The sequence below is a fragment of the Meles meles genome, chromosome 5 (genome assembly GCF_922984935.1).
Source record: "Meles meles chromosome 5, mMelMel3.1 paternal haplotype, whole genome shotgun sequence".
NCBI classification, from domain to species: domain Eukaryota; kingdom Metazoa; phylum Chordata; class Mammalia; order Carnivora; family Mustelidae; genus Meles; species Meles meles.
This window is the reverse complement of record NC_060070.1, coordinates 149,906,103-149,916,968: the sequence shown is the minus strand read 5'-3', so window position 1 is coordinate 149,916,968 and position 10,866 is coordinate 149,906,103. Positions and strand designations below refer to the sequence as shown.

General features: G+C 48.0%; 1 protein-coding gene across 1 annotated transcript in view; it reads left to right on the top strand.

The window, feature by feature from the left end:
- KIAA0319 (KIAA0319 ortholog) overlaps positions 1-10,866 on the top strand; it is a 107,229-nt gene that overhangs the window by 15,122 nt on the left and 81,241 nt on the right.

Here is a 10,866-nt window from a genome sequence, read left to right as displayed (position 1 = left end):
ATAAATTGCTTATTCACTTGGAAGAATAATTGTTGAAAGAACCATACCTTACACCATATTACAAAAAAAATTTGAGTGAAAGGCTAATTATAAAAAATAGAATATATAGTACTGTGTATTAGATTAAGTGATTATTGTTTGAAAACTTTGAAAGGAGCATCATTTCTTTTTTAAGATTTTATTTATTTATTTGAGAGAGAGAGATAGTGAGAGAGAGCACAAGCAGGGAGGAGAGAGAGAAGCAGGCTCCCACTAAGCAGGGAACCTGATGCAGGGCTTGATCCCAGGACCCTAGGATTATGACCTGAGCTGAAGGGGGTTAGGGTTAACTCATTGAGCCACCTAGGTACACCAAAAGCATCATTTCTTTTCTATGACTCAAGTGAAGTAACTTTCTGTTTACTGTTTTTTTTTTTTTCTAAAGATTTTATTTATTTCTTTGACAGACAGAAAGCACAAGTAGGCAGAGAGGCAGGCAGAGAGAGAGAGGGGAAAGCAAGCTCCCTGCTGAGCAGAGAGCCCAATGTGGGGCTCGATCCCAGGACCCTGGGATCATGACCTGAGCTGAAGGCAGAGGCTTTAACCCACTGAGCCACCCAGGTGCCCCCTGTTTACTGTTTATAATGGCAAAATCTAAGAAGTCAGATTTGGTGGTTTTTTGTTTTTTTAAGACTTTATTTGAGAGAGCAAGCTCGAGCAGTAGGAAGCGGTAGAGGGAGAAGCAGGCTCCCCACTGAGTGGGGTGCACGATCCAGAACTCAATCCCAGGACCCTGGGATCATGACCCGAGTGGAAGGCAGATGCCGGAGTGGAAGGCAACCAACTGAGACACCCAGACAGCCCTCTAAAGAATCAGTTTTAACTCATGTGAAGGGAACAATTAAATCACTTTCTTAAAAAGTTTACTTATTTAAACAATCTACACCCAATGTGGAGCTTGAACTCACAATCCCAAGATCAAGAGTCGCACATTCCTCTGACTGAGCCTGCCAGGGGACCCACACGTTAATTTTCTTTTTTAAGTAGGCTCCACGCCCAGCATGGAGTTGCATGAGGGACTTGAATTCCCAGCCCTGAGATGGAGACCTGGCCTGAGAGGAAGAGTGGGACACTCAATAGACTGAGCCACCCAGGCACCCCTAAACCATTCCCAATGAATGCAAGAATTAAAAACCTACTAATTAGCAATATCTTGAATTTTTTTACTTTGGCTCTCGACTTTTTCCAGAATACTAGCTCTGAGTACCTTACTTCCCTTGGGGAAATGCCAACTCAGAATCTTGTATTTATTTCAGTAGGCTAAACACCATCATTGCCACTGATGTGGAATATACTTGAAGCTTGCTAGACCTTGGTAATTGCGGTCTTTGTACAGTCTGTTAGACAAATGTTCCATCCAACAGCATATAAACAAGAGCAGATGAAGTGGAAGAGCTATACTAAGGAAACATACTTTTACCCTTCATATTTATTATAGTCTCTGACATGTAGCAAGACCTCAATAGATGCCCATTAAATGCTGAAGAGAAGTGAAGGGTAGTATCCTAACATTAGTGTCCTAGGGAGGCCAAATAACCTTTTCATGCAGTGCCAAAATAGATTCTAAATTTATATATCAAAACAGGTATTCATTGTAATGCACTGACTTTAAAAGATGTTAAAAGTTGAGCGTTCTGGGCTAAGCCCATGCATATTAAAGATCTTTGGGAACAAGCCTATTGGCTCAATCGGATTGTTGGTTGGTGAGAGGGCACTGAGGGTATTGTGGAATGTCAGGTGAGAGGAGAATGGGTGTAAGGTGTGGGTTCCCATTGAAGGATTCTGTGAAGGTATTGGGATCAGAAATCGGTCCCTGTGGGGCACTGTTTCAGAGGCAGATTGGAAAAGAGGTTAACTAGAGATTGGGTTCTTTCCAGAGCAGAAGAGAGTGTAGTAACCGGGCATCACCAGTGTGCGTGGGTTGCAAAACAAAGGTGGTGTCTGGGGTAAGAAAGCAAGTCATTTACAGAGAGGATTGTTATGTCATGTATGGGGTGAGTTTAGGAGGTGAGTTTCTTAAGGTTCTTCTGACATCTGGGGAAGTCATCCTGATTGCATGACTGTCAGAGAGACAGTATTTCCTCTTAACTTTGCTCTGGCTTTATCTGTGTCTTCCCAGCCTGATCAATGGCACGATTGCTTTTTTTTCTTTTTGGTCCAATCTGATTTCCATTCTTTCAGTCTTGGATAGCTTTCTCTTGCAGTGTTCATGATTGAATTCCCACAGTGGTCCTAAATGAGTGCTATTATCTCCACTGTGTAACTGAGGAAACCGAAATTTAGCAGGGTTATGTAAGTCGTCCAAGGCTTATCCACCCGCATCGAGAAGCCTAGTAGGGGCTTGCTTGTGGGGTCTGCGTGACTCAGTGCTGTATGTCCCCCCGCCTTGGTAATGTGCTAGGAATGAATGCTCGAGGAAAGCCCTGGCTTCTTTTTCCAATCTCTAGTTAACCCCCTTTCTTTTCCAATCTGCCTCTGAAACAGTAACCAACAGGGACCGATTTCTGATCCCAAAGACCTTCACAGAATCCGATGTTACCCTACCTAGACGTTTGAGCATCTTTATTGTACAAAAACAGAATAAGTGCAAGAAAGGGTCTTCTTCCTCGTGAACTTTCTGTGATTCAGATCATCACCTTCCCATAAACGCAAATGTAGCCTAAACACGGTGGGCACCTAGTTAACTTAGAATGCGTGGAGTTGACCGGCCCCTCCCAGCACCCGCGAACCTAAATCAGAAAGTATCACGTGCTCAAGACATAGTAGGGCCCAAAGAGGCTCCGGCCGGAGGAGTGGGACCTGTGCATGTGGGGTACCTTCCCTTCAAGGGGCACATTCGCAAAGGGTCTTTAACCCAGGTGGTGTGCTCTTGGCTTCCTTGAACCAGTCTGATCCGGGCATATGAAAGGGTGCTCATCCTCCGGGGCCGTCTAGGGAAGGGGTTGGCGAAGGAGAAGAGGTGGGCACACAGGCCGCCTTCCCGCCGCCGAAAGCCGTGTGCCGCCTGCTAGGCAGGGACCGCGGCCCGCCCCTCCCAGGGGCGCGTGCGCGCGCGTCGCCGTGGTAACCGCGCCCCGAAAAGGCGCTGAATCACTGGCGCGCGGCTCCCGCGGAAGCTGCTGCGGGGGGCCGGGCGGGGGTCCCGGGCGGGGCGTCCTCGTCCGACCGCGGCAGAGTCCCGCGGACCCTGGGCTGGGTGCAGACGGGGCGCCAGAGCGGCGGCCGGGCTCGCGTTCGCGGCTGGAGGTAAGCGCGCCGCGGTCGCTTCCGCCGGTCGCGGGTTCGCACCAGAGTCGCTCCGGCGGGGCTCTGTCCGGGGGACGGCGGACGGGGACTTCCCTAGCGGGGCGGCCCCTGCCGTGAGGCGGCAGCAGCGCGCGCCTGCGTGGGGGGAGCGCGCGGGCGGCGGATGACGCGGACGAGGAGCAGGTGCGACGGCAGGTGATGTTGCCCGCGAGCGCGCCGCCCCGGCCGGGAACGCCTGGCGCCCGTAGGGCCTGCAGCCCGCGGGCGGAGCGACGCGAAGCGGGGGCGGGGGGCGGCGGGCAGCGGGTCCCGCCCGAGGCACCGAGCCCGGGCGCCCTGCGTTGCGGAGGTGAGTTGCTCGAGGCTCTCGCGGGGGGCGGGAGGAGCGTCCTCGGCGCGGCGGGAGCCCTCGCGTCTTTCGCGGCCTCGCGAGCTGCACTCCGTAGCCTGTGGAACCGCGTGCTGTAAGCGTCGTTCAGTGCTGCTGGTGTGACCTTTGCCGGCCTCCGCCACCTCGCCGGAGCCTGAAGCTTAAAACCGCTTCACGGCTTCTCTCGCTTCCCTTGGCGCTTGCGCGGCGGAACGCGTTATAGTCACGGCACCACGGACCGCGCGTCGGCCTGGGGGCGGGGCCCTCGCTCTCCGCCGGCCCCGCTGGCGTGCGGCGGACACGTGACGGCGGACACGTGACGGCGGACACGTGACGGCCCGCTTCGCTGCCGCTTCTTCAGACTGTGCTGCGGGCGGGCTGCCGGGAGGGCTCCGGGGAGGGCTCCGAGTGCCCGCAGGACCGTTGACGGTTCTGCTAAGAGCGAAAGCAAGGTGTAAACAGCCCTCCTCCTCCAAAACAAACAAAACAAGGATTTCTGAGACGAACGTCGGTGTTGATTCCTGTTTTCCTGCAATGCCTGTTCCGTGTCTGAACACTCCGAACGGTTGACAAGGAGCCCGCAGCCCTGGAGACAGCGCGGTTGGGGGTGGTGGTGGGGTGTGTGTGTGTGTGTGTGTGTGTGTGTGTGTGTGATCACTTTCACACACGCGAGTCACAGATGGAAGAGCCCCGGAGAAAGCGGAGTTCTTCTGTCCCTGAGACAGCGACATGGCAGCATACATCGAGGCTTTTTGGAGCCGCAGTGGACTAATCCCGCTTTGCCGCGTGTAACGCCCGTGCGGGGGCGTCATTTTCTTCCAGAAAAACATAAACAGTTCAGCCAAAATTTTGGCTGAAAGTTTCAGTAACGTCTCAACGTAAAAGAATGGATTTGCTGTCAGATTTCCCTGACTTAATTTTTTTTGTAGCCAAGCAGAGAAAACGCGTGCTCTTTAAATAAATATGCAGAAGCAGGCATGACTCTTTCCTGTTGGGAGCCGTCGATGTAGGTTTCCAGGTCAGGTGACCTGGGTTGGTCGTGGTCCTGCCACTCGGTGGCTCTGTCACATTTGGCAAATTCCCTAGTGTCTCTAAGCCTCGGTTTTTCTGTAAAATAAGGATAATAATAGGACCTACTGATAGAATTCCTCTAAGAATTAAATGAAGTTATATGTATAAGGGCACTTGGCTCACTGCCTGACATGCAGTAACCCTTCAATAAAAGTTATGATCATTCTTGAAATAAGTTTTCTTTTCGGGAAATATGTTCTGTCTTCAAAATAACTTGGCAGTAAAAATAGAATTATTTTGATGTGACAAAACCTTGTCTGATTTATAATGTCAGACCATCATAAAGTACGTAATTTTTCCTTGTAGTATTAAAACAACATAACAACAATGCTAAATATAATCACCATCTTAAAGGCATGTAATTCCAGATAAGTATATTTAATACCACAAGGAAGAGTTTTGCTTTAGTAGGCCTAGAGTAATTAGTAATTTCTTGTTCTGTTTGTTGTGTTGTTTTTTTTTTTTTTTAGTCTGTATTTTTAGACACTATTCATGTGAATTCAATAGTGAGAAATTATTTCTACTAAGTGGTAAAAAGGGTTAGGCCAACATAACACCTACTTTTGCATCATTTTTCGGGATCTTTTAACAATAGATGTTTGAGTTTCAGAGCAAAGTTTCTTACAGAAATAAAAGGCAGGTAGGTAAAGATACAGTATTGGAGTTTTAGCTCTGTTCCCGTCCAGATGATGTTGGTAGAATTGCATTAGCTGTTGGAAAGCTTTTCTGTGTCCAAACAGCTGCACATTCTTTTCCTGAAGTTCAAAAAAAGGGGGGGGGGGATTCTAGTAAACATCTATTTAATTTAAGCAGTGTGGCTAAAGTGAGGGTATAATTCAGACCTCAACATGAATTTTTAAAGGTGGGATCCTTCCATGCCATAATTGAAAGCACAAGGATTATGAGAATGGAGGAGAAATTAACAAATTAACTCCAGTTAATTTGTGGAGTTAATTTGTTACCTTTGTTAATTTGTTACTTTGTTGTTGCATTTATTAATTTGTCAAATCTGTTGCCACCCACGGATTTGACCTGTTCCATTTTGCAGTATGTTTCTTCATGCGGTGAGGAGGCACACGTTGTTCCTTTCTAGCATGAGGAGGACCCTGCTGTTCTAGGATTGTGACTAGTAGCATACCTCAGCATTTTCTTTGGCTTTTGTCCTGCCTTCCGGTCAGGGTAACATACTTGTCTTTTAAAAGAACTATCATCTCCACCATCTCTCTCAAGTGTGTTTGTATTTATCAGGACGTTGAAATATCTTCCGTCAGTTCAGTATCTTCAACCTTCTTGTCCTAAAGACTTGAAACCTCCAAATTCTAGGTGCCCATGCTTCATATTTTGTTGGAGTAAAAGACTTCTCTAGTCCTAGGACTGAGATCCCCACTCCCTGTCATATGTGCTTATGAGTCTGATGACTAACTAGTCTTCACCCTCTTGCATTGGACCTACCTGCCTGCCTTCTTCCTTCCTTTTTTTAAAGATTTTATTTATTTGACAGAGAGATGCAGTGAGAGAGGGAACACAAGAGGGGGAGTGGGAGTGGGAGAAGCAGGCTTCCCGCTGAGCAGGGAGTCCAATGCAGGGCTTGATCCCAGGACCCTGGGATCATGACCTGAGCCTAAGGTGGATGCCCCATGACTGAGCCGCCCAGGCGCCCCTGCACTGGACTATTCTATCCATTGCCACACTGCTCCTGCTCTTCCAAATCTGGAGAAATTTTTTGATCTTATTATTCTAGTCTTCTTCCACTCAGTTTACCAGTCACACTTTTTTTTTTTAAGATTTATTTATTTATTTTAGAGAGAAAGAGGTAGAGATAGATTTTGCATTGCTTCTGCCTAGAAGTTTGGCCGTGTGTTAATAAAAGATCTGTGGTTGCTCTGTATGCATGTGCTCCACGTAGCCTGGGTTTGGAAGGTCCTGGGTTGTCCAAGCAGCGTCCCTGTGAAGAGGCGTGCCTTGGCAGGCCAGGTTGCTTTCTAGCTCACGATGGCATGCCTCAGATTTCTTCTAGCCCCTATGCATTAGTCTTTCTAAGCTGCAGTGACACCTGTGTGGGGCTCCGTAATACTTCATGATGTCGGTAGACGTCCACCGTCTCTCCTGCCATTCCAGTTTGCTGTTGCCGCAGAACAGAGTAGCACAAACTCTGGGGCTTAGAACAATACCTGTTTATTAGCATGCATTAGGGTCTCCCTAGACCCACATCAGGTTATCAGCTGAGCCCATTCTCATCCGGAGGCTGTGGGGAGGACTCTGCTGCCCAGCTCATTCAGGCTGTTGGCAGAAGCCAACAGGACCGAGATCCCCCTTTCCTGCTAGCCGTCCCTGAGGTTGCGCTCAGCTTCTCGAGGAGCTCTCAGGTTCTTTCTAGACGCTCCCTTCATCATCAGAGCCAGCAACAGAATGTTCCTGTCATGCTCAGTGTCTTCTCTCTGACTTCCCTTTCTGTTAGCAGAGGGAGATAACTGTTTTAAAGACTCTAACGATAGGTTCGGATTACTCCGACAGGCTCCCTGTCTTCAAGCTAGCTGATTAGTAACCTTCATTATATCTGCAAAATTATCCTTGTCAGGAATCCTCATGTCATCATGGGAGTAACACCCAGGGATGAGTGTCGTGAGACCACCTTAGAATTTTCCTGTCACCCTTGCTGATTACTGTTTGCCTGTTTTCCTGACTGCAAACAGAGCCACAGTCAGCCTTCTGTTTCAGTCTTCACTGTGATGCTCCTTCTTTGGTTTTGGTAGGTCTGGTAAGATCACTGGTACATCTTTAATCATCCTCTGTGGATTGCCATTTCTCTGGAATACAGGTTATACCCCAGAAGAAGAGACTGCAGCAGATACAATAAGACGTCATGTTCTAGAACTCACTTGCAGTGCAACCGTGTGTATTATGGGGAGAGTGTGTGTGTGTGTGTGTGTGTTGTGTCCTGCTTGGCCATTCGTCTGTTGGAAGGAGGGTCCCCATGCTGGTCTGCCAGGCTCCTTGTTCGTCTGTATATTCCCAACATTGAGCACTCGATTCATTCATAACAGGCATTAAATTAAGCTTTTTGGAGAACACATTTTAATTTCACGGAACTTGAATATTTTGTGTTTATCTGCCTTATATTTCATAATATCTAATTCTTTAATTGTCCCAACTTACTTTTGGCTCTGCATTTGAAACCAAATTGTGTTCCCTTCTTCTTCTTCATTTTTTCCCCTATTGACATTATTTTGCTTTTGAACATTCAGGTAAATCTTCCCCTCATGTGTAACGTAGAGTCACCACAATAGCATTTATTACATCATAATTCCCATCCCATTGTGTTTGGGTTGTGTTGTTGTTGTTCCTAGTTAGTTAAGGAGTGAGCCATAATAAAATGTCATTTTAGTTCCTATATTTTAAGATTTTTATTTATGTATTTTTACAGAGAGAGAGACCACAAGTAGGCAGAGAGTCAGGCAGAGAGAGAGGGGGAAGCAGGCTCCCCGCTGAGCAGAGAGCCCGATGCAGGGCTCGATCCCAGGACCCTGAGATCATGACCCGAGCCGAAGGCAGTGGCTTAATCCACTGAGCCACCCAGGCGCCCCTAGTTCCTATATTTTAGATGGTTTTTGCCTTATAATGAGTATTAGAATCTACCTTTGCTTTTTCTTCTAGTTCCCCAAATATCCTTATATAGTTTTGCCTGTTTATTTTTTGCAAATGAATCTTATTTAGTACTAGAAAGCATTCTGCTGAGTTTTAGTTCATACTCTGTTCCTTTGCGAACGTCTTTGACATCTGTTACCCTCCTAGGGCGAACCACGCCTCACCTCCCACTTATCTTCCCTCACCTCTGTCAGTTCGGTCTGTGTAATTCCAGGAAACAAGCGACAGATTCTCTGTCACATCTTTGTCATGCTCCTGGCCGCGCCTGGGAATGGGATCTCTCACATTCGTGCCCGTCAAGCTGTGTGTCTGTGTGCCCTGCGCAGAGATGCTGCTGCTTGGAGGAACTTTGCTGGTCGTCAGCAGCCTGGTCGTCCTAAGCCTAATGTCGGTGTTTCTTTCATTAATGTGGTGGATTTAATAACGCGGAAACATCTCCTGTTCCTCTCCCACCGTTTCACCAGTATGATTCTTAGAAAGTTGATAGATGGGGCTTTTGCTCTCTGCCTGTATTTTCTCCACCTTGCTCCCCGATCTGCCCTTGGAGGGCCCCTCAGCATCTGCTCTCTCCCCATTCCACACCAGTGCCCTTCCTGTGTTTAAAACCCAACACTGGCTGATCATGTTTCCCTTCAATCCTTTGATCTCCTAATAGGCCGTCATCTATCCTGTAATTGTAAGGCCTTATCTCAGTTGCCAGTAAAATCCTGGGTAATCCTCTGTGTTGATTGGCACAGGTTTTCTAGTACTTATTTTACCTTATCAGCTTCCTGTGCAGAAAGTTAGGGTGTAGACTGTGGTACTGAAACGCTGCCAAGGTTTACGGTCTTGGCTTCGACCCTAGCTGAGTGTGTTATCTAGATCTCCTTCCGTCTCCCTTGTTTGCCCATGAGGATGGGGGGGCCCGTGTGCCCCCCAGAGACGCAGCAGCAGCACCTGACTGTCCTGCAGGGGCTCCCTGAGTGGTGTCTTCTCCACCCCTCTCTCCAGGCCCGGGGTGAAGGGGTCTGACTCCGGGACTGTTCCTCACCTGCTGGGTCCAGGGAGACTGCTGGGAGTGAGAAAGATCAGGGCTGGATTTTATCTTCTCTGTTCCTGACCAGTCAGGACTCATTTTGGAGAAACTGGAAACTAACTTCTTTAGCCAGTTCATCCAGAATGTTCGTACACCTGTTGAGGGTCAGAATCTCTTACCTCTCAGATGGTTATGGGGAGGCTCGGCTCGGATGCTATGAAGTATATAAAATTACCCTGTGACTGTAAGCACTATTATCAGTGGCTATTCTGTTAATGATGGTGACGATGAGTACTACAAACCATTTACTTCCTTGTTAGAAGGATAGACTGATAGCTGACAATACTCTACTTTCTTTCTTTTGCCATCATAGGGAGTAAGTGAACCATTATTTGCTTAATGCCAGAAAGTTAAATTTTTTATTTTTTAATTTTTTTTAGAGTTTATATTTCTAAGTCATCTCTACACACAATGTGGGGCTTAAACTCACGACCCTGAGATCGAGTCACACACTCCCCCGACTGAGCCAGCCAGGTGCCCCCAGAAAGTTAAATTCCTTCTTCTTCTTTTTTTTTAGGATTTCTTTTTTTAAATTTACTTGACAGAGAGCGAGAGAGTGCGCACACACAGGCAGGGGAGCCGCAGAGGGAGAGGGAGAAGCAGGCTCCCCGCCGAGCAGAGAGCCCAACGAGGGACTCGATCCCAGGACCCTGAGACCATGACCCAAGCGGAGGGAAGAAGCCCAGCCCACCGAGCCACCCAGGTGCCCCAGAAAGTTAAATTCTAAAGGAAAACCTCTTGGCTCACTGGTCATAGGCCTGCTGATAAATAGAATTTAAAAACTGAACAGTCTCCAAATGGATGAATGGTTTGCCAGATTCAGAAGTTTAGTAATGAAGGGAAGGAAAAATTCTTCTCTACCCTTCAAGAGCCACCCAGGCGCCCCTGTTTAAGACATTTTGAATAGTGCGTATAAATGACCCACCCGATTAAATGTTCCTCTTCCGCATCATCTGTGGGTTTTAACTAATAGTTTGCAGATCATTTTATGGATTTTTAAAAATTTGACAGAGAGCGAGCACAAAGGAGGGATAGGCAGAGGCAGAGGGAGAAGCAGACTCCCCCCTGAGCAGGGAGCCCAGTGCGGGACTTAATCCCAGGACCCTGGGATCATGACCTGAGTTGAAGGCAGACGCTTAACTGACTGAGCCATCCAGGCGCCCCAGTTTTATGTATTTTAAGACCATGACGTTGGTCCCTGAGCTGGAACGAGCGGATAACATTGCTGGCAGTCGTGGCCGTTTTCTCCAGTCACGGAGTAGCCGGGATTACATGGTCCTGGGTGGGGACCCCAGTTTTCACGGAGTAGCCAGGACTACATGGTCCTGGGTGGGGACCCCAGTTTTCACAGAGGAGCTGGGACTACATGGTCCTGGGTGGGAACCCCAGTTTTCACGGAGGAGCTGGGACTACATGGTCC